At 45.1% G+C, this 24696-nt stretch overlaps 1 long non-coding RNA gene across 1 annotated transcript in view; it reads left to right on the plus strand.

Moving 5' to 3' along the window:
* The first annotated feature begins 3787 nt into the window (after window positions 1-3787).
* Window positions 3788-24696, plus strand: part of LOC141985762 (uncharacterized) — a 247807-nt gene continuing 226898 nt past the window's right edge. Inside the window, exon 1 of the long non-coding RNA XR_012639010.1 lies at window positions 3788-3845. This is a non-coding gene — a long non-coding RNA (uncharacterized LOC141985762). The remainder of the gene's footprint in view (window positions 3846-24696) is intronic.

Consider the following 24696-nt stretch of genomic DNA (forward strand, 5'->3'; position numbering starts at 1 on the left):
TGTCTTTTTGAATAAGGTGAGAAATTTGGAACTTCTGGCTGCGGTTTGCAGAGTTACCACTGCTAAATGGAAACAATTAACATTCTCATTAGTACCCATTTACAATACACGGGCTCACATGATTGAAAACAGAATTCTGGAATAGTTCCCAGGACTGACCTACACAGTGATTTATTTCAGATATTTTCAGTGTCCTCATTCCTTATCCCTTTTTCTCTGATTCCAGGAAGACTCTGAGAGCCGGTGGCTAGTTGGACAGTATAACATGCCAGTTTTCTCTGTGTGTGATGTCCCTAGTGTCTGGCCCACAGACCACATAAGGGGCCCACTACTACTACCAGCTAGGAGAGATTTTTCTTTCGCTCAAGTGGCAGAAGCCGGTGTTACGGAGCTGAATCGCTTAGATTTTGTTCACCCCTCCCTGTGTGTTAGTTATTGCATCTGTTATCTGCAGTGCATAGATTAGTTGGAATGATATGCTGTACATCCCCTCCTCATTTTATCTACATAGCTCTCCCTTCTTTTTGCCTTTAAAGCAGTTGATTGCATCCATTTCTGTCTGTGGTGGCAAGATCTTGCTGTTTTATTACAGTCTTTATGTTGCTTCTGTGATGTAGATCCTCTCTCACTTTGTTTGACTCTTGTAACTTTCAGCCTCAGTAACTCTCCTTTGTTTTCTTGGAACCAAGTACCTTCTTCATGCTTATCCTTTCCAGATGGTCGTTCTGGCTGCTGTACACAGCTTCAGAACTTACATCCCCATCTGGGCTCTTTTGACTTCTTCTGAGTTTTGATGCGTCTTTGCTGCACTTATCTTGTGGCTCAAAAATGAGATCTTTGGTAGAGAATATTCCTTTATTGAAGGCTAGTCTGGCTTCCTAGAATCTGTAACGCTTTCTCCCAGACTTTCATCATGGTTAGTATGATTTGCTCTTGAGATTAAGAAGTTATCAGTATTGGGTGTGATTGCAGCAAGCCAGTCCAGCAGCTGGAATTTGGACTTTTTAAAATATTTGGATGCCAAGAATATACTATAGAAACAGAACCTGTTGTCAGAGGGTCTATAAACATGTGTCCGAACAAAGACAGAGGAGGGAGGAGAGTCTCTTCTGTTTATAAGAAAGCAGCTTGATCAACCCCATGCAGCTGCCAGAGCTGTCAGTCATGGAGGCAGGCATTGGTGCTGACTCTCTGGGTGCCCTGGGGTTGAAGCACCCATGAACAAAAATAGTGGGTGCTCAGCCCCCACCGATCGGCTTTTCGATGGCAGATGGGAGATACTGGGGGCAGGAGGCAGAGTGGGGGTGGGAAGAAGCGGAGAGAGGGTGGAGCCTTGGGAGAAGGGGCGGAGTGGCGGCTGGGCCTCTGTGAGGCACCCACAGCTGCAACCAAAAAGGAAATATGGCCTGCTATAAAGGGGAGAGCGCAGAGAAAGAAAGGGAGGCAGAAAGGCCTCGAATAGCAGTGTGACAACAGCCTGCATCAGGCTGCCTCCAAGAAAACAACCAGGAGGCTGAAAGAGATGGCAGGCCTGCCAGCCCTTCACTTCTTGGGCTGAACTGAAGGTGAGGGTCCAAGAACTGACTTGACTGAGAGCAAACTAAGGAGGGTCAGTCAGGAGAAGCGGAGGTCCCTCAGGAGACCACCCCAAGAGGTGATGACACCTGCCAAAGGGTGCGATGAGTTTTTACCGAGGATGTTGGATCTTCTGCTCTAGAAGGACCTCCTAAAAACTCTATTGTGCACACAGTTTGTGAAATACCTTTGCCTCGGTGGCATTCCATGGACACCCCTTTGTTTCAATGCATTGGGTTCACCCAGGTTCAGACTTTGCTATTTGGCTTGTTTCATTTGTCATCCCCGTGGACCATGCATTCAGCATCACAGTACCACAACTGACTCCCAATTCCTGAACCTGGTCGAACTCCTTAGGAACTTTTTCCCACAGGGAAGTAGCCGAGGGTTGTGATGAGAGTGAATTAGTAGACACCTTTCTACACTCAGCTCTGAGCTTACCCAGATCATCCAAATTTGCTGGTAAATTTGCCTGAAAAAACTTTTGAGTATCTTCTAGCAGGTCATGTCTTTAGGCAAGCCGTAATGCCATTATCACAGGCAGACTTAATAGTGACCTTCTTAACTGGGAGGAGGGATAGCTCCGTGGTTTAAGCATTGGCCTGCTAAACCCAGGGTTGTGAGTTCAATCCTTGAGGCGGCCATTTAGGGATCTGGGGCAAAAATTGGGGATTGGTCCTGCTTTGAGCAGGGGGTTGGACTAGATGACCTCCAGAGGTCCCTTCCAACCCTGAGATTCTGTGATTCTAATTCTGTCACTGTGAATGCTGGCTGACACACTTGGCCATGCTCTGGCAAGTGCGGGGCCGAATGAGCCAGACACTGCATAGAAAATCAGCCAGGTTGTTCATATAGAATTGGTAAGGAAACATGGTCACTGTTGCATATCTTTAGGGATTTAAAGCCAAACCCCCCCCCCCCCCGCCCCGGTCTAGTTTCAAATGGGAAGGGATTCAGAATAGGGGTACTACATTTTGGGGTGTCTTCTCTGATTTTAACCTCAGTTTTTCATTCATATCACAGTCTATTCCCTCTCCTCATCCAGATCCCCTTGCTGCAATTTCTGATTTCCAGGGAATGTGTTTACCACATCTGATTGCATTGCGGATATTTTTCACAAAGAATTTTGGATTAGATTTGGGCTGTGTATTATGGAAAACCTGGTGACTGGTTAAGGGCTCGATCCTGCAAGGCGCTGAGCACTCTGGCCTGATTCAGGGCCGGGCTGCTCATCCCCTTGCAAGATTTAGACCTAAGACAGTGAATCATAGAAGATTAGGATTGGAAAAGACCTCAGGAGGTCGTCTAGTTCAACCGCCTGCTCAAAGTGGGGGGAAGGCAGGTCTGTTGGCCAAGGAGAATCTAGATAGAAGGCTGTGTGAAGACCAGCAGCATCTAAATTAAAAAGGTCAAATTTTCTGCTGGTACAAATGAGCAGAGACAACGGAGTGGCATGCATTTTACACCAGTAGGGAATTTAGCCCGTGACTCAGAATTGGCAAAAGTAAGGAGATGAGCAAATGAAACAAGGGAAGCCACAAAAGTGGCGTATCTAAAGCTGGGAACTGTACATATAGCATTCTGGAGTTCTGGTCTAGCAAGAGGCCCAATCTTTTACATGGTGCTTTGATGTTGCCTTTTCTGGGTGCCCTTTAATAAGAAAACTGCCCTTTTAATGCACTTATGCTCATAGTGCCAGTGCCGTGGACAGGGAGAAACTAGCCAGTGTTTCCTCCTGGCTAGTAAGGGGTTACAGAAAAGGTAGCTTGAGACAAAAAGCAGAATATAACTGGTTCCATAAAAAGCTGCCATTGCAAAAAGATTTAACCTCCAAACAGGAGAAACCTATTTGAGGAGAAATCAAATTAAATAGAAATGTTCCTTTAATTCCTTTTCGACATCTAACTGAATGTCCTTTCTCCTTTTATATTTGCATACAGGAGAAATATATATTATAATCATGCTCCTCCACATCCCTTTAATCCATCTGCACATGCACAGATGTTGACACACACACACACATTCTATAGCCTGGATATTTTGCAAACAGCTACACCTACACACATACAGTACAAGGCATTAGGGCTTTGATTTCCACGTTACTGTAAGTACTTGGAGCCTACAAGCCGTGAAACTGCAGCCATTCCAAACCTGACTCAACTGATTTGGCTGAGTTTTTGCATTTCAAAATCCTACAGAGACTTGGGGAAAGCGGGTCTGTATTTCTGAATGGAGCATTTAATGGCAAAAGATTTTATTAAGCTTGCAAGGTAAGCTAGAGTTTACACTTAAATTGTAATATTACATTCTCTCCTTGTATGTGTACATATAGATCTATGCAAATATACACGTTCTATGGACAAAACAGATCTATCTGCCTACTTCTGTCATGTGTTGGTTCTATCTGTGTGAATTTTTATCTGGATTCACTCCATTTCCCCCTCTGTGTGATGTGCGTGTAAGAATGAGCTAGTTCCCCCTCCCCTCGTTCCCCCCACCACAAGCTGGAGGGCCAGAAGGTGGGGTGGTGCCTCGGGATAATGGTAGCAGAAGGCAAAGGCAGCAGACAGCTGGCGAGCTCTGCCCCAATATGCTTCCCCGAAAGAGGCAAGGAAAATTCAGAAGATGTGATGCCTGAATGGCTCACTTCGCAGTAAAAGGAAAGATTAAAAGTAGAATTAGTTAACATCTTGCTCGTTACAAACCACCACACAGCAACCTTCCCTCCTTCTTCCCCCCTCCCCTTGCACCGCTCTCGCCTCTCTTTGGTGTCCTTATATTCAAAGGGAGAAAAGCCAGTGAAGGAAGATCCAGAGAATTGTGGGAGTTTGCAAAAAATCCACGTAGCAAGCAAAGCTCTCTTAAAAAAAAAAAAAAAAAAAAAAAATCCGAGCTCCCATGGTAGCCAGAGAAGTTATCTTTGCTAGGGTAGGCAACTGCTGTGTGTAGGATCCAAATCGCCTTTTTCTTTTGCAGGCAGACCTCCTTTATAAATGCAATACTGCATTCATGCTCTAACATAGTAGGGCAACAGTATTTTAAGTTGCAGTGTATCATTCTATGCTACAGAACTCAATTGCTTAAATGAGCACAGGGAGATCTTTAGGAAGTTTCCCTTCTTCTTTGTTATGGGCAGTGGGATAAAAGTTGCATTTTAAAACGGTTTCACAAAACGAGCCTTTTACCAAAAGGAAATTCACTTTTTTTTTTTGCTAAGTTCTCTGTCTGACTCCACCACCCTGCATGAGACCAGGGTTTGAGGTCTATAAAAATAACATACTTCATTGGACTTTGTTGCCTTTTGGTAAGGGTGTGTTGCCATCTCTCCTGATACCAAACTGACGCTTGCTTGCAGGACTTCTGACTCCCGAAGGAATCCCCCACCCACCCCTAGAGCAGCATTACGTGATTAGTGAGGTGTGTCATTGGATTGTTATGCTATCAGCCATTGCAGAAGGCAGGACGCTATACTCAGTGAACCAAAAAGGCCTGGTTTTTGGAAAATAGTACAACTTTACACTTTTGAAGATCAGGCCAAACTGATTTAAGAGCCTAAATGTGGATTATGGATCGTAACATTAAGCACATGGAGTCTGAAACCTTTTGTCTTTGCACCATAGTTCTTGAAAAAGGGGGGAAAAATCTGCCTTTTCAAAGTGCATTGGGAATTCTGAATAAAAAGCACTATATACATACAAAGCATTGTTAGTACTAATAAACTTCCGTGAGAGCAGAATTATGCCATCACTGAGTGTTTTTGAAAATCACACTCATAAAAATTGGTGGTTAGGAATGGATAGAAACCAACTGCTAAGAGCTTGGGGTTAGGAAGAAAATTCTCCTATAGGCCGGTTAGTCTATAATTGGCCATTATGGGGTTTCTTGCAACTTCCTCCAAATCATCTGGCACTGACCACTGTCTGGATCACTGGACTATATTGGCCATTATTCTGATCCTGTATGGCAATTCCTATATTCCCATAGTGGAGTAGCCCAGGCAATGCTGAATAGAAGACAAGTATAAAAATTTGCCGAATGCAGATACAATCTCAGCCATAATTTCCTCTGGGTTTCTGTCGTCCCTTGTGACCTCGGGAAGAAATTTGTTTTAAGAGCCATAGTCAACCTCTGGCAAGCTTTAAAAAAATGCAGTGTTTTATTCATTTAACCTGTTGCTCTTTGAGACACAAGGCCATCCCTGAGAAACACATTTATTCTTCATGAGGGCCCCCAGGGGACAGCAGCCAGACAGTGTTACTCCAACAATTTAGTACACAAGCAACTTCATGCAGGACTCTCTCAAACTGTAGACAATTGCAGTACGTTTTGCAGTGACAAGGATTATTAATGTAGCAACCTGTAGTCTGGTCACGAGCAGGGTTCAAACCCAGGATCTTCAGCTCCAAAACACAGCCCTCGAGTAGTTGAACTAACTGACACACTATGTTTGCTCTGAGGAGTACCAGATGGCTTTCCTTTGTGGCCCAACCACGGAGGGGGCCACAGACACACTCAGGATATGTCTACACTGCAGATTAGGGTGTGATTGCAGCATGGGTAGGCATTCCTGTGCTAGCTTTATTTTAGCTGGTATGGGTAACAGCGCTACTCAGGATGGGAAGGCGCAAGCTTTGGCATGGGGTAGCCACTCCCGTACCAGCCCTCGGGGCACTCTGGGTACAGACTTGGGTTCCTCTGGGTCTTCTCTATCTGCTGCTGAGTCTTCTCTATCTGCTGTAGCCAGATTAAAAATAGCATGGGTGTATGTACCCAGGCCGCAGACACACCTTCATTTGCAGTGTAGACATACCATAGATTGGTATCTTTACATTAAGAGAAAGGATTACAAGTGTCATAGCAATGAACAGAGTTGAGGTTCCTGTTTCAGAGGATCATGTATCTTACCCTTTTGGAGCTACTGTCCCAAATACTTACCTCCCATGGTCAGTCAGTTTATTAACAACCATGACTCTATTCTGAATACCTCCTTAGCTGTTTTTCCCATCACTGCTGATTAGCAAAATTCCAGTGTAGAAAGGAGAATATAATGAGCTACTTTCTTGCTGGATTCATTCACAGTCCAGTGTTGGGGAACCATTGTTGGTGTTCTGAATAATGGTAGTGTCAGGATGAGTCAGAGAAGTATTGTCTTTGGAAAATGAGAATCTATTTGCAAAGACGGCTTCAAAGTACCTGATAGGCCTGCTATGTCTGTATTAATATGTATTTTGTTTTTACTGCAAACTTGTGTTTTTTCTTCACTACCACCAAAGTATATGCATATCTGAAATTCAAACAGAGTGTTCCTTACCTTATGCTCACTTCCGTACCTCTAATGGGGTGGAGAAAAATGTACGTTAATGACAGAAAGTTATTTAGTGCTGCATGGAGTTAATTGCTTCTAATCACTGCTTACATCCATCTGGTTTTATGGTAGACAACAAACCTCTTCATTGGGTTTGCTCATTAGACATATTGTAAATCACAGACATGCACTGGCATTTTACATCTTGTGCGCCTATTAGCTAGGCTGCATTTTCCTAGCAAAGCAGGGGTGGTCCCTGGGAGGTGGGTTGACTCGTCTGAGACGCTGTTCAGGGATGCTCTAGGGAACGGCCCACTTAGGGTCTCTTGGGGAATTTTGCAGACCGACTGTCCTTTAGGTTCAGGATGGAAAGGATGCAGGGAAGCTGCCAATATTTATTGCAGCACTCTGTTATCACCACAGTTAAGGGTTCTGACGGTACTTTCATTAGCAATCCCTATATTCAGTTGCTTAAAACGCTGGGAGAAAATGACCTTATGGGAAATGTGATATATTTGGTTTCAGCCTGGGAAAATAATGAAATTTAGTAGGAATGAGGTTGATAATTGTGATAAAAGAAGAATAGACAAAAACCTTCATACACAATTTGAATTGAACCCAAAGATAACTTTTATATGATACCAAATTGTTTGGCTTTATGGTCCGTAAATAGTTCAAGAAAAACACGTAATGGTCAACACCGATTAAGAGTGTAAATTGCCCTGTACCAGCAAATAAAATTGTATAAGATCCATAGCCTTCCGTGTGTGTGTGTGTAGTATACTGCCAGTCATTGTTGAGGAAACTCTGTGTACAAACCAAAAGCAACATATGGCCTGGTGTACTTAAGGACTGAAACATATAAGAATGACCATAGTGAGTCAGATCAATGGTCCATCTACCCCAATATCTTGTCTTCCAATATTGGCTAACGCTAGATGCTTCGAAGGAAATGTACAGGGCAGGGCAATCATTAAGTGTTCCATCCCCTGTTGTCCCGTCCCAGCATCTGGCAGGCAGAGGCTTAGGGACACCCAGAGCATGTGGTTGCATCCCTGACCATCTTGGCTAATAGTCATTGATGGACCTATCCTCCATGAACTTATCACATTCTTTTTTTGAATCCGGTTATAGTTTTGGCCTTCACAACATCCTCTGGCTCTGAGTTCCACAGGTTGACTGTGCGTTGTGTGAAGAAGTCCTTTCTTTTGTTTGTTTTAAACCTGCTGCCTATTAAAATAAAAAGTGTGTGCCAAGATTAGCTATTCTTGAAAAGTAACCCACTCTTTCTAGCAATGGAAATTGGAAAAATTCTACAAAATCTGGCAAACTATCATTTCCTTCCTGAGCATGCATAAGATACAAGGTGAACTCCACCCATTTCACGATTGTCATTTGGACAGTTCCATCGTTGCCAACATCAATAAATCTTGTTTCAGTCAAAGACTTAGCCTTCCCCTTCTACTAGACTTAGAAGTTTGCAACAGATCTAGTTGATGGCTATGGATCTCAGCCAAGGTAAGGCCTAACAGTGATCACACTAATCCAACCAACAGGTTATTAATAATTTCTGTATGCCCAAGGTCTGAGTTAACCCCTTGTTCGTCCATGTTTTTTCCTTTCTTAGGAATTGCCTCACTGATCAGATGTCAGAGTAACAGCCGTGTTAGTCTGTATTCGCAAAAAGAAAAGGAGTACTTGTGGCACCTTAGAGACTAACCAATTTATTTGAGCATAAGCTTTCGTGAGCTACAGCTCACTCCATCGGATGCATACTGTGGAATCTTCTATACTTTCCACAGTATGCATCCGATGAAGTGAGCTGTAGCTCACGGAAGCTTATGCTCAAATAAATTGGTTAGTCTCTAAGGTGCCACAAGTACTCTTTTTCTTTTTACTGATCAGATGAGTAGCTCATTCTGACCAGTGTCCTGTCTTTGGCAGTGACCAGCACCAGATGCTTCAGAAATAGGGGCAAAAAATCCTGGAATAACCACCCGCTTTTGAGGGAATTTAGCTCCATTCCCATCAGCTAATTAAAGCTTATACCCTGACATAGGGGGAAACTTTTATCTCTCTTGTACAATTGTTTTATCCTGACTAATGTAACTGTCTGAAGATGTTTTCATTGTCTATAAAAGCTGGCTGAAAACTTTTGAATTTTCTATATCTAGATGAAAAATTTTCACATTTTTTGCTGTTTTTTTTTCTCTCCTTCTGATCAGCTTATAGGGTAGTTAAAAGTTTTCAAAAAATTGAAATTTTGATGAACAATGAGTTCCACAGGATAAGTAACTAGCACTGATTAAAAATTGTTTTATTTCATCAGGTTCAAATTTGTAGCCTTTCACTTTTATTGGATGCTCTCTTGTTCTAATGTATGTAGAAAAGATAAATAGGAGTTCTCAGTTTACCTTCTCATTGATTATTTCAAAAGTCTCTATCAATATCACCTCTTATTTCTCTCTTCTCCTGAGCACTGGGATTTTTTTTCAGTCTCTTTTGTTAACTACCAATGGACCTCTTCTATTTCTGCTATATCTTTTCAGATGGTGTAAGGAGAACAGAAGGGTGTGCCATTGATTTATATCATGGAATTATTTAATATTTTTCAGTATTTCTTTTTTTACTTTGTATGCTGAACATCATAACAGAGATAACAAATTCAAAAATGTACTTTAGTTAGATAAGTGAATTCCAGAAGTGTAAAGGAGTGCAGCTTACCAGGACAGACCAATAGATATAAAGAAGAAAACACCCTTTTGAAAACAGGGGGCACCTGGTTAATTATCAGGAACCTAAAAGCCACCTAATTTTTAAATCTTTAATTCTTGTATTAAGTTTTGTCAAGATATCTGCCTTGAAGCACTCATTTTACGAACTCATGCTTACACACATGATCAGCTCATATGTTCACTGTGTGTCGGGAAGGTAGCTGTCCAGATTCTGAACTGGTGCAAATTAGCATAGCTCTGTTAAAGTCAATGGAACTACTTCAATTCACATCAGCTGAGTATTTGGTCCATAATGTGGTCTAGTGGACTGGAAGGTCTGGAGAAATAAAACAGGGTTGATAATACTTACCTTTTGTAAAGCACTTTGAGATCTGTGGAGGAACAGTAAGTTCAAAGCATTATTTTATTATCCATGTTTAATTGTATCCTTTATATCTTATCGTTACAAATTCAGTTTAGATGACAATTTTATTGTCACCTGTTCTTGTTTATTCTGTATGTAATCACAGACACATTAGTGACATTTTGTTTACTTAACTTGGTTGTTATCTTATAGTTCACTTTTATTCAAATAGACCAATTGCCATGGTAGGCCAGGGAACGAACTGTTTGTGGAATGTACAAATACAGATTATCTGCCTTGTTGTTGCAAAAAATAAAATTAAAAATCTCCAAAAAGGAAAACACTCCAGGAGCTTGCTCTACAGGGTCTGTAGTCTAGGCAACTTCTAAAGCTTCCTGTGGAATCTGCCAAACAGACAGATGCTGCTAAAACTGCTAAAAAACCAAATCATCATCATCATGGCATCTGGGTATTCTATTTTCTGGCCAGAGGAAAAGATGGAGAACTATCTCTAGGTATGTGAAAACTGCTCACCTACAAAGAATTCTACCTCTGAATCAAGGTGGGCCGTTATGTAAGTTTTTTGAATTAAATTTTAAAAAATTAAAACTAAAAGCTGAATATAAGTTTCTGGGATATCTATGGATGGGATGCCAACCGTAGGAAATTTGAGGGAGTTCACAAAGGACACTCCTTTTATTAATTTTATTTTTTAATGAGTTCCAAAATTACATTGTCCCCCTTTGAAAAGGGAGGACTGGAACTTTTACCCTCTATTTCACAATGCTTTAAAAGAAGAAAGTTCTGGAATGAAATATGGATTGGGTTTTTATAGGCATAGGTCTGAGCTGGAAAGTTTGAATTTGAATCTGAGATTCTCAAGTTTGCGGGTGTTGTGCGCTGAGGTTATGGTTTGAGCTCATCTTTCACTTTTATTTAGAGAAAATCCTTGTTATGTAGAAAAGGACCTAAACTTCCATCTCCCAGTCTTTGACAGTTCATTTAAAATAGAACCCAGTCTTCCCACTGGGCATAAGGGATACTTGTTGGGAAACCCGCTTTGATTATGGGGTATTCCTGTGTAAAAAGATATGCCAGAAGATATATTCTAAAGGAAAATAAGTATCAGGACACCCTTTGGAAAATAGATGTTTCACAGACATGCCCCAGGAACTACGATGGGATTTCTTCAATCGACGCTCTCTACCCGCACCGACTGAAACGTTAAATACCAAGCAAGGATGAGATATGGCTAATGGATTTTCTGATGCTGCACAGAAGAAATGAAACTGTCCAAATGGCTTTAGGAAAACTTTGCTATAAGACTATGGGCCAGATCTTCAGCTGGTAAATTGGCATAGCTGCATAACTCCATTGACTTCAGGGGAGTTACTCGGATTTACACTAGGTGAGGATCTGGCCCTATATCTTTCCAAACTGGAAGAGAAAGCCAGTCACTGCTTCATTCAAATTCCTCCTGAAAATTCACTTCTACCATCTTGCCTACAAGAAGGGAGCAAGGAAGAAAGGTAATAAACATAATAAGGGACTGATCACCTCGTGTTGCATGAAACGCCTTGGGACACGCAGTACAGAAATCACATTAAAGAGCTTTTGAAGGTAATTCATAGGAGAGGATGGAAGATGTTTGACTTCCATTTGTCATGGTGAGGGATACCTCTGAAGTACTGCCTTTAATAATGAAATACTCTATCGAGCATGCCCAACTCTGTGCTCTTTTGTATTATATGCGGTGGTATTTTATGGGAAGAATACACATTTTTGGCACTGTGTTTTTTGACAATTTACAGTTAAGGAGAAGTCTTTGATAATTTCAATGCAGGCCCTTAAAAGACCCAACACAATGTAATGGTGGAATGAATTACTCAGCTTGAAGGTGCATCTTTTGATGTATGAACATGTTAATGTGCATTCTTAAACATGAATTTAAACACCTCTGGAAAATTGTCCGTAAATATGTTGACCCAAATGTACAGACCAAATGCCATGGTTACAACAGTATCTTCCAAAAAAAGAAAATGCCCCCTCGCAGTTAAAATGGAATTATTCAACAAAATGTTGCATAGATGGATTATATAGCCAATAGTAAAACTCAGTACAGTTTACGACGTATTTAGTGCGGTTTCTTTTACAGGAGTCTGTAGAACACAAGGTATTTTATGGTTACCAGAGCCCCTTCCATTTTCCTGTTTATCCACTTGTTGAATTCTGTCAGACATCTTAGAATGTGAACTCCCTGGGGTAGTTGCTTGACGCATTTGGACAGTGCCTGCCACAGTGAGGCCTTGTCACAGCACCAATAATAATAATGACAAATGCGATACTAAGGGGCAAATTTTACCTTTGCTTATGTGCATGCAGCTCCCATTGAAAGAAGAAAAGGAGTACTTGTGGCACCTTAGAGACTAACCAATTTATTTGAGCATAAGCTTTCGTGAGCTACAGCTCACTTCATTGGATGCATATCAGCTCCCATCGATATCCATGGGAAGTGCGCACACACTTCACTTCTTGGAAAGATCTTATAATTTTCCATATGCAGTATTAGAATATGCAGCAATACTCACAGAGTTTAGAATTCTATGGATAATAAGTGCGATGCAATTCTTAAGTTATATCATTGCTGATAAATATTATTGATATATATATAATCATATGGCTAATTTTTTCTTTGGAAAAATTAGCCCAACTCTCCTGTTTAAGTCCCTCTTAGAGACCAACTTCTGCCTTTCTGCCTACAACTAATCTAGCTGGCTTGTATAAACACTTCCTATTGTTGTTCCCCTTCCCCTAATCTATGTCTACAGGTCCATCCGTCTGTCTTTTTGGACCATGACCTTCTTAGAGCTTAGACTTTCACTAAAGTGCCTTGCACTGTTATACCAATAAAATAAAAACCAGCAGGATCTTATTAAAGGGGATAAGACAAAATGTCACATTTATTGTGAATACAGAAAGAATCCTAGTAGGCAGTCAGTTTTAGCTATAACATTCCATTCAGTTTCACATTTATTCACACGTTCGTTCATACACACACAGGTTCTGCAGCTGCTGTATAGTTACCAGTCCTGAATGGAGCTTGAGTTCATGGCTTGGGTTCGTAGCTCGTGGCGGCTAACTGGCCAGGAAAGCTGGGCACAAGGAAGAGCTGGATCTCTGTTGGGCATGCACCGATGCCCTTCCATGTTGGCAGCAGAATGTTACCCTTTAAAGTCTTCCGTCTCACCCATCCTTCTTGTAGGCTTTTGTTTGAATCCAGAGTCTATAGGTTTTGCTGTGTCACGCTGCCTCTGTGTTCAGTGTGATTGATCACCCGTCAACTGCAGACATGACTTTCAGCCTAGGACCTGGCTTTGATGTTTCTTCAATTGTACTTTTGTTCTTTTCTTTTGAGGGTGGACGACTCTTACTTTGTCAGGGCTGTTGTCTGCATCTTCAGCCGTTGGGTGTTTACACTTTATTTCATCAGGACGGGCCCGGGCTGGAGGTTGATTCCATCATCCATTCATACCTCATTCACACATCTAAACTAAACTAATAAGATCACAGCAAGCTTTTACAAAATGAAGTGAGCATTTTAAAATGGAGTTTGGGACAAGTTAAAATAGCGTTTGAGTTACAATATGGGCAAGTTAAGGAATGGCAAACAGTGAACAGAAGTTACAATATAGACAAGTATAATGAATGACAAACAGTGAGCAGAAGTTACAATGTTGAAACAGTGTAAGTTTCAGCGATTTAAGCAGCAATTGGATTGAAAGTGAAACTCAATTAGCCAGTTATTGGGGTAACCGGTTTTATGAATGAATGTTGTTTCATTCATAAAACTTTGCTTCTGAAGTTATATTAAAAGTGAACAATTAAAAACAATTTCATTGATCAGTTCTACAGCACCTTGTGGGTGGCAGTGCAAACAGGGGTCCTCAGAAGTCAATGGAAGCCCCTCTTGCCTTCAATGGTGGAAAGGACTCCTCATTGCTGGCGTAACGATTACTGCCTGTTTGCCATTTGAAAGCTTTGCCATGCATCTAGCCTCGATCTTCGTGCTAAAAAAGAGGCATGTACTGTCAAGCTACCAGCAGATAAGCTTCTCTCCTATTTATCAAAATAGACAAGACAAATAAGAAAGCATTCTCCTCTTGATGTCTTCATAAGAAAGCAATAGCATTTGTGAAACATTTCAGCTCCCCTCTTTTAGGACAAACATAAATAATTACCTAGATAGCAACCTTATGTAGATTCGGGGGCTCGTTGTCATCCAGCAATTGTGGCAGCTCAGCCAAACTCCTTGTCTGGTGCAGCATGATGGATAGATGTGGTTTGATGAATGGCCTGTGCCATGGTGCACCATTAGAGCACATTCACTTCAAGAAGATGAATTGTTTTAGATTGTGCCGGCATCTTTCAAGACTCGATGTTTAGGTTTATCTATCTATCTTCCCGACATCAACAATGGCATTGCATATTCCAGTTAAAAAACGTAAGGATAAATTAAACGTTTCCCTACAGATCGATGAAGGTTTTAAATGGCTTTCCCAGCTCCTGTTACCACATTATGGTACAGTCATGAAAGGGCTGAACTGTCCTTGGGAGCCTTTCTTTGGGATTGCAAAGCAGGAGGCTCAGGCAGAAACGATTTTCATCAAAATTTGTATTTAGAAGAAAGGAAGTAGGACTTCTCCTGATCCTGCTCCATTCTAGATTTTTCCTGCTAACTCCCCAACTATCTACTTTCCTTTCCCCTCCCAGAGCAGTGCTTGATGTGCCCACTATTGTGAATCCCAACCTTTCAGAAGCCATGCATCAGGCCCTCCAAAATCATGAGACTGGCATTAAAATCATGCAGTTTTAAAAACAAATTTGGGTTGTTTTTTTTTAATTTGCCTTTTGGTTTTTGAGCTATTTAGGGTTCACATTTTCTCTTTGTAGTCACAAGGGCTAGAAACTTGTTGTTTTAAAATGAAAGCTGAAATTCTTCCCTCATCACATGGCTCTGGAAGCTGAGGCTTTAAACCCTCCCTCCCCCCCACAAATATCAGCAGAGTCGTGATTTGAAATCAGAACCTTGGCAATACTGTGAGTGTTGGACTGTTGGCCCAGCAACAGACTCCACTGGTCAGTTCCCACATGATGTCTCTGCAGATGCAACAGAACTGGGTCCGTTCTTGGTGGGGGTGGACAAAAAGGGGAAAAGAGACATTGAGGAAGGATGAGGAGAGAGAAAGGCAAAGGGTACCAAGGTTAAGAAGGCAAGATGTGGCACAGGCAAGTGAGAAGGCTCAAGCCAGGGAGCGTGGACATGCTGAAATGGGAAAAGCAAATAGAACAGAACAGCGATCATGCTACCAACTGTTAGAAAAAGGAGAAAAGTGTATGTGTGTGTGTGTGTGTGTGTGTGGGGGAAACGGGACAGCACTTTTAGAAAAATAGATACAGAGAGCTGGGGCACGTCATGTTCCCTGACCTTCCTAGCTGTGCCCCCCATGCTGTCAGTCCTCAGTCGCTCCTGGGCCGGATACACATTGCCAGAGGGGAGGGCGCTGCTCTGCTCAAGGTGCTCTTCTGATCAGAACTTGGCTCCTCATCCTAGCCATGCCTTTCTGGCAGAGTGGGGAGAGCTGGTGGTTGGAGTCAAGGAGGGAGAAGGGTGCACTGGCCGTACTGTACTGCTGGCGGAGGCAGGGCAATCAACATGAAAGCCGAGATAGGGATGAAAGGGAGAAGAGCAAAACAGGAGATACAAACACTGGCAAAGTGAGGAGGGAGGCAAAATCCAAATCTGCCTTCAACTCCATAGTCATCCTTCAACACCATGTAAATCTCCTGTCAGCTTTGGGCTGGATCTTGGCAGCTCTAGTGAAATGGCTCGCCCAGGATCACACAGCGAGTCCAAGCTAGAGCTGGCACTAGAAGTCAGGAACTCGGCCTTCCAGTCTCCGTTAAGTAAAATGTACTTCCCTGCTCCATCTATGTGAGACCTGCAGTGGGAATGATAGGCCCTGTGAGACTAAAAATCAACACCAGAGCACTTTAAGTACATTGAGGGTGAGGGCAGTTCAGGTGGCTGCTGGCATTCTACCACAGAGTTGACAACCACTACGCTATTCCAGAACATTTGTGGGGGAACAAGTAAGGACTTGGAATAAGGGCAAAACAGTGTGGGTTTTCTTTAACCTTTACATTCTCCTTCTCCTCATTGCTTTATCTCCTACAAAACACTCTAGGCCTTCACATAGCTTTTAGGTAGGTGAAAAAACAATTTTTCAGGAAGTTGGAACTGGCACATGAGGCCTGTATAATCTGGGGGTCTCCGCTATGAACTGTTAAAGCAAATTAAATCCTTCACATTTTGGAGTAAAATTTCCCACAGGCCTGGACAACAATGAAACAAGCTAGTGAATGGGGATGAGGAGGAGAGAGCCAAAGGTTAAAGGTGGTGTTGAATTCAGAAATGCAAGAGAAAAATTCTGACCTGAAGCCAGATTCTGAAGTAATGGGCTTCTGCCCTCGCCTATGAATGGCACATGCCCAGCGAAACCCAGAACTGTGTGTTACACCCTCCAGCACAGACTTGATTCTAAAGCAAAGAGCAGCTCCATGAATGTGCCAGATTGATATAAAATGGGAGAGCGTTTGGAATCTGTTTTGTGAATGTGCTTCATGACATGCTAATTTGGGTAGAAATCTTGCACCATGTCTGCTTCCCACTGTAGGCCAAATTCCCTGTTGGCATATGTCATAAATATAAAGGGAAGGGTAAACCCCTTTAAAATCCCTCCTGGCCAGAGGAAAAATCCTCTTACCGGTAAAGGGTTAAGAAGCTAAAGGTAACTTCGCTGGCACCTGACCAAAATGACCAATGAGGAGACAAGATACTTCCAAAAGCTGGGAGGAGGGAGAAAAACAAAGGGTCTGTGCCCTGGTCTACACTAGGACTTTAGGTCGAATTTAGCAGCGTTAAATCGATGTAAACCTGCACCCGTCCACACGATGAAGCCCTTTATTTCGACTTAAAGGGCTCTTAAAATCGATTTCCGTACTCCACCCCTGACAAGTGGATTAGCGCTTAAATCCGCCTTGCCGGGTCGAATTTGGGGTACTGTGGACACAATTCGACAGTATTGGCCTCCGGGAGCTATCCCAGAGTGCTCCATTGTGACCGCTCTGGACAGCACTCTCAACTCAGATGCACTGGCCAGGTAGACAGGAAAAGAACTGCGAACTTTTGAATCTCATTTCCTGTTTGGTCAGCGTGGCAAGCTGCAGGTGACCATGCAGAGCTCATCAGCAGAGGTGACCATGATGGAGTCCCAGAATCACAAAAGAGCTCCAGCATGGACCGAACGGGAGGTACGGGATCTGATCGCTGTATGGGGAGAGGAATCCGTGCTATCAGAACTCCGTTCCACTTTTCGAAATGCCAAAACCTTTGTCAAAATCTCCCAGGGCATGAAGGACAGAGGCCATAACAGGGATCCGAAGCAGTGCCGTGTGAAACTGAAGGAGCTGAGGCAAGCCTACCAGAAAACCAGAGGGGCGAACGGCCGCTCCGGGTCAGAGCCCCAAACATGCCGCTTCTATGATGAGCTGCATGCCATTTTAGGGGGTTCAGCCACCACTACCCCAGCCGTGTTGTTTGACTCCTTCAATGGAGATGGAGGCAATACGGAAGCAGGTTTTGGGGACGAAGAAGATGATGATGATGATGATTGATGATGATGAGGTTGTAGATAGCTCACAGCAAGCAAGCGGAGAAACCAGTTTTCCCGACAGCCAGGAACTGTTTCTCACCCTGGACCTGGAGCCAGTACCCCCCGAACCCACCCAAGGCTGCCTCCTGCACCCGGCAGGCGGAGAAGGGACCTCCGGTGAGTGTACCTTTTAAAATACTATACATGGTTTAAAAGCAAGCATGTGAAAGAATTAATTTGCCCTGGCATTCGCGGCTCTCCTGGATGTACTCCCAAAGCCTTTGCAAAAGGTTTCTGGGGAGGGCAGCCTTATTGCGTCCTTCATGGTAGGACACTTTACCACTCCAGGCCAGTAACACGTACTCGGGAATCATTGTACAACAAAGCATTGCAGTGTATGTTTGCTGGCGTTCAAACAACATCCGTTCTTTATCTCTCTGTGTTATCCTCAGGAGAGTGAGATATCATTCATGGTCACCTGGTTGAAATAGGGTGCTTTTCTTCAGGGGACATTCAGAGGAGCCTGTTCCTGTTGAGCTGTTTGCCTGCGGCTGAACAGAAATGTTCCCCGCTGTTAGCCAAAGGGAGGGGGGAGGGTTGAGGGGGTAGCCACGCAGTGGGGGGAGGCAAAATGCGACCTTGTAATGAAAGCACATATGCTATGTATGTAATGTTAACAGCAAGGTTTACCCTGAAAGAGTGTAGCCAGTGTTTTATAAAATGTGTCTTTTTAAATACCGCTGTCCCTTTTTTTTTCTCCACCAGCTGCATGTGTTTCAATGATCACAGGATCTTCTCCGTCCCAGAGGCTAGTGAAGATTAGAAAGAAAAAAAAATGCACTCGTGATGAAATGTTCTCTGAGCTCATGCTGTCCTCCCACACTGACAGAGCACAGACGAATGCGTGGAGGCAAATAATGTCAGAGTGCAGGAAAGCACAAAATGACCGGGAGGAGAGGTGGCGGGCTGAAGAGAGTAAGTGGCGGGCTTAAGAGAGTAAGTGGCGGGCTGAAGAGAGGGCTGAAGCTGAAAGGTGGCGGCAGCGTGATGAGAGGAGGCAGGATTCAATGCTGAGGCTGCTGGAGGATCAAACCAGTATGCTCCAGTGTATGGCTGAGCTGCAGCAAAGGCAGCTGGAGCACAGACTGCCACTACAGCCCCTGTGTAACCAACCGCCCTCCTCCCCAAGTTCCATAGCCTCCACACCCGATGCCCAAGAACGTGGGGGGGGGCCACTGGCCAACCAGCCACTCCGCCACAGAGGATTGCCCAAAAAAAAGAAGGCTGGCATTCAATAAATTTTAAAGTTGTAAACTTTTAAAGTGCTGTGTGGCATTTTCCTTCCCTCCTCCACCACCCCTCCTGGGCTACCTTGGTAGTCATCCCCCTATTTGTGTGATGAATGAATAAAGAATGCATGAATGTGAAGCAACAATGACTTTATTGCCTCTGCAAGCAATGATTAAAGGGAGGAGAGGAGGGTGGTTAGCTTGCAGGGAAGTAGAGTGAACCAAGGGGCGGGGGGTTTCATCAAGGAGAAACAAAGAGAACTTTCACACCGTAGCCTGGCTAGTCATGAAACTGGTTTTCAAAGCTTCTCTGATGCGTACCGCGCCCTCCTGTGCTCTTCTAACCGCCCTGGTGTCTGGCTGCATGTAACCAGCAGCCAGGCGATTTGCCTCAACCTCCCACCCTGCCATAAACGTCTCCCCCTTACTCTCACAGATATTGTGGAGCACACAGCAAGCAGTAATAACAGTGGGAATATTGGTTTCGCTGAGGTCTAAGCGAGTCAGTAAACTGCGCCAGCGCGCCTTTAAACATCCAAATGCACATTCTACCACCATTCTGCACTTGCTCAGCCTGTAGTTGAACAGCTCCTGACTACTGTCCAGGCTGCCTGTGTACGGCTTCATGAGCCATGGCATTAAGGGGTAGGCTGGGTCCCCAAGAATACATATAGGCATTTCAACATCCCCAACAGTTATTTTCTGGTCTGGGACTAAAGTCCCTTCCTGCAGCTTTTGAAACAGACCAGAGTTCCTGAAGATGCAAGCATCATGTACCTTTCCCGGCCCTCCCACGTTGATGTTGGTGAAACGTCTCTTGTGATCCACCAGAGCTTGCAGCACTATTGAAAAGTACCCCTTGCGGTTTATGTACTCGCCGGCTTGGTGCTCCGGTGCCAAGATAGGGATATGGGTTCCGTCTATGGCCCCACCACAGTTAGGGAATCCCATTGCAGCAAAGCCATCCAATATGACCTGCACATTTCCCAGGGTCACTAACCTTGATATCAGCAGATCTTTGATTGCGTGGGCTACTTGCATCACAGCAGCCCCAACAGTAGATTTGCCCACTCCAAATTGATTCCCAACTGACCGGTAGCTGTCTGGCGTTGCAGGCTTCCACAGGGCTATTGCCACTCGCTTCTCAGCTGTGAGGGCTGCTCTCATCTTGGTATTCATGTGCTTCAGGGCAGGGGAAAGCAAGTCACAAAGTTCCATGAAAGCGCCCTTACGCATGCGAAAGTTTCGCAGCCACTGGGAATCGTCCCAGACCCGCAACACTATGCGGTCCCACCAGTCTGTACTTGTTTCCCGAGCCCAGAATCGGCGTTCCACAGCATGAACCTGCCCCATTAGCACCATGATGCATGCATTGGCAGGGCCCATGCTTTCAGAGAAATCTGTGTCCATGTCCTGATCACTCACGTGACCGCGCTGACGTCGCCTCCTCGCCCGGTATTGCTCTGCCAGGTTAATGCACTTAATGCACTTTGGGTATGTCTACACTACGGAATAAGGTCGAATTTATAGAAGTCGTTTTTTTAGAAATCGGTTTTATATATTCGAGTGTGTGTGTCCCCACAGAAAATGCTCTAAGTGCATTAACTCGGCGGAGTGCTTCCACAGTACCGAGGCTAGCGTCGACTTCTGGAGCGTTGCACTGTGGGTAGCTATCCCACAGTTCCCGCAGTCTCCGCTGCCCATTGGAATTCTGGGTTGAGATCCCAATGCCTGATGGAGCTAAAACATTGTCGCGGGTGGTTCTGGGTACATATCGTCAGGCCCTCGTTCCCTCCCTCCCTCCGTGAAAGCAAGGGCAGACAATCGTTTCGCGCCTTTTTTCCTGAGTTACCTGTGCAGACGCCATACCACCGCAAGCATGGAGCCCGCTCAGGTAACCGTCACCGTATGTCTCCTGGGTGCTGGCAGACGTGGTACAGCATTGCTACACAGTAGCAGCAACCCATTGCCTTCTGGCAGCAGACGGTACAGTACGACTGGTAGCCGTCCTCGTCATGTCCGAGGTGCTCCTGGCCATGTTGGCTGGGAGCGCCTGGGGAGACATGGGCGCAGGGACTAAATTTGGAGTGACTTGACCAGGTCATTCTCTTTAGTCCTGCAGTCAGTCCTATTGAACTGTCTTATGGTGAGCGGGCAGGTGATACGGATTGCTAGCAGTCCTACTGCACCGTCTTCTGCCGAGCAGCCATGAGATGTGGATGGCATGCAGTCCTTCTGCACCGTCTGCTGCCAGCCAAAGATGTAAAAGATAGATGGAGTGGATCAAAACAAGAAATAGACCAGATTTGTTTTGTACTCATTTGCCTCCTCCCCCATCTAGGGGACTCATTTCTCTAGGTCACACTGCAGTCACTCACAGAGAAGGTGCAGCGAGGTAAATCTAGCCATGTATCAATCAGAGGCCAGACTAACCTCCTTGTTCCAATAAGAACAATAACTTAGGTGCACCATTTCTTTATTGGAACCCTCCGTGAAGTCCTGCCTGAAATACTCCTTGATGTAAAGCCACCCCCTTTGTTGATTTTAGATCCCTGAAGCCAACCCTGTAAGCCGTGTCGTCAGTCGCCCCTCCCTCCATCAGAGCAACGGCAGACAATCGTTCCGCGCCTTTTTTCTGTGCGGACGCCATACCAAGGCAAGCATGGAGGCCGCTCAGCTCACTTTGGCAATTAGGAGCACATTAAACACCACACGCATTATCCAGCAGTATATGCAGCACCAGAACCTGGCAAAGCGATACCGGGCAAGGAGGCGATGTCAGCGCGGTCACGTGAGTGATCAGGACATGGACACAGATTTCTCTGAAAGCATGGGCCCTGCCAATGCATGCATCATGGTGCTAATGGGGCAGGTTCATGCTGTGGAACGCCGATTCTGGGCTCGGGAAACAAGCACAGACTGGTGGGACCGCATAGTGTTGCAGGTCTGGGACGATTCCCAGTGGCTGCGAAACTTTCGCCTGCGTAAGGGCACTTTCATGGAACTTTGTGACTTGCTTTCCCCTGCCCTGAAGCGCATGAATACCAAGATGAGAGCAGCCCTCACAGTTGAGAAGCGAGTGGCGATAGCCTTGTGGAAGCTTGCAACGCCAGACAGCTACCGGTCAGTTGGGAATCAATTTGGAGTGGGCAAATCTACTGTTGGGGCTGCTGTGATGCAAGTAGCCCACGCAATCAAAGATCTGCTGATATCAAGGGTAGTGACCCTGGGAAATGTGCAGGTCATAGTGGATGGCTTTGCTGCAATGGGATTCCCTAACTGTGGTGGGGCCATAGACGGAACCCATATCCCTATCTTGGCACCGGAGCACCAAGCCGGCGAGTACATAAACCGCAAGGGGTACTTTTCAATAGTGCTGCAAGCTCTGGTGGATCACAAGGGACGTTTCACCAACATCAACGTGGGATGGCCGGGAAAGGTACATGACGCTCGCGTCTTCAGGAACTCTGGTCTGTTTCAAAAGCTGCAGGAAGGGACTTTATTCCCAGACCAGAAAATAACTGTTGGGGATGTTGAAATGCCTATATGTATCCTTGGGGACCCAGCCTACCCCTTAATGCCATGGCTCATGAAGCCGTACACAGGCAGCCTGGACAGTAGTCAGGAGCTGTTCAACTACAGGCTGAGCAAGTGCAGAATGGTGGTAGAATGTGCATTTGGATGTTTAAAGGCGCGCTGGCGCAGTTTACTGACTCGCTTAGACCTCAGCGAAACCAATATTCCCACTGTTATTACTGCTTGCTGTGTGCTCCACAATATCTGTGAGAGTAAGGGGGAGACGTTTATGGTGGGGTGAGAGGTTGAGGTAAATCGCCTGGCTGCTGGTTACGCGCAGCCAGACACCAGGGCGGTTAGAAGAGCACAGGAGGGCACGGTACACATCAGAGAAGCTTTGAAAACCAGTTTCATGACTGGCCAGGCTACGGTGTGAAAGTTCTGTTTGTTTCTCCTTGATGAAACCCCCCTCCCCTTGGTTCACTCTACTTCCCTGTAAGCTAACCATCCTCCCCTCCTCTCTTCGATCACCGCTTGCAGAGGCAATAAAGTCATTGTTGCTTCACATTCATGCATTCTTTATTCATTCATCACACAAATAGGGGGATGACTACCAAGGTAGCCCAGGAGGGGTGGTGGAGGAGGGAAGGAAAATGCCACACAGCACTTTAAAAGTTTACAACTTTAAAATTTATTGAATGCCAGCCTTCTTTTTTTTGGGCAATCCTCTGTGGCGGAGTGGCTGGTTGGCCAGTGGCCCCCCCCCACGTTCTTGGGCATCGGGTGTGGAGGCTATGGAACTTGGGGAGGAGGGCGGTTGGTTACACAGGGGCTGTAGTGGCAGTCTGTGCTCCAGCTGCCTTTGCTGCAGCTCAGCCATACACTGGAGCATACTGGTTTGATCCTCCAGCAGCCTCAGCATTGAATCCTGCCTCCTCTCATCACGCTGCCGCCACCTTTCAGCTTCAGCCCTCTCTTCAGCCCGCCACTTACTCTCTTAAGCCCGCCACTTACTCTCTTCAGCCCGCCACCTCTCCTCCCGGTCATTTTGTGCTTTCCTGCACTCTGACATTATTTGCCTCCACGCATTCGTCTGTGCTCTGTCAGTGTGGGAGGACAGCATGAGCTCGGAGAACATTTCATCTCGAGTGCGTTTTTTTTTCTTTCTAATCTTCACTAGCCTCTGGGAAGGAGAAGATCCTGTGATCATTGAAACACATGCAGCTGGTGGAGAAAAAAAAGGGACAGCGGTATTTAAAAAGACACATTTTATAAAACACTGGCTACACTCTTTCAGGGTAAACCTTGCTGTTAACATTACATACATAGCATATGTGCTTTCATTACAAGGTCGCATTTTGCCTCCCCCCACCGCGTGGCTACCCCCTCAACCCTCCCTCCTCCCTGTGGCTAACAGCGGGGAACATTTCTGTTCAGCCGCAGGCAAACAGCCCAGCAGGAATGGGCTCCACTGAATGTCCCCTGAAGAAAAGCACCCTATTTCAACCAGGTGACCATGGATTATATCTCACTCTCCTGAGGATAACACAGAGAGATAAAGAACGGATGTTGTTTGAATGCCAGCAAACATACACTGCAATGCTTTGTTGTACAATGATTCCCGAGTACATGTTACTGGCCTGGAGTGGTAAAGTGTCCTACCATGAAGGACGCAATAAGGCTGCCCTCCCCAGAAACCTTTTGCAAAGGCTTTGGGAGTATATCCGGGAGCGCCGCGAATGCCAGGGCAAAGTAATCCTTTCACGTGCTTGCTTTTAAACCATGTATAGTATTTTAAAAGGTACACTCACCGGAGGTCCCTTCTCTGCCTGCCGGGTGCAGGAGGCAGCCTTGGGTGGGTTCGGGGGGTACTGGCTCCAGGTCCAGGGTGAGAAACAGTTCCTGGCTGTCGGGAAAACTGGTTTCTCCGCTTGCTTGCTGTGAGCTATCTACAACCTCATCATCATCATCATCTTCTTCGTCCCCAAAACCTGCTTCCGTATTGCCTCCATCTCCATTGAAGGAGTCAAACAACACGGCTGGGGTAGTGGTGGCTGAACCCCCTAAAATGGCATGCAGCTCATCATAGAAGCGGCATGTTTGGGGCTCTGACCCGGAGCGGCCGTTCGCCTCTCTGGTTTTCTGGTAGGCTTGCCTCAGCTCCTTCAGTTTCACGCGGCACTGCTTCGGGTCCCTGTTATGGCCTCTGTCCTTCAGGCCC

The sequence above is a fragment of the Natator depressus genome, chromosome 4 (assembly GCF_965152275.1).
Source record: "Natator depressus isolate rNatDep1 chromosome 4, rNatDep2.hap1, whole genome shotgun sequence".
Lineage (NCBI taxonomy): Eukaryota > Metazoa > Chordata > Testudines > Cheloniidae > Natator > Natator depressus.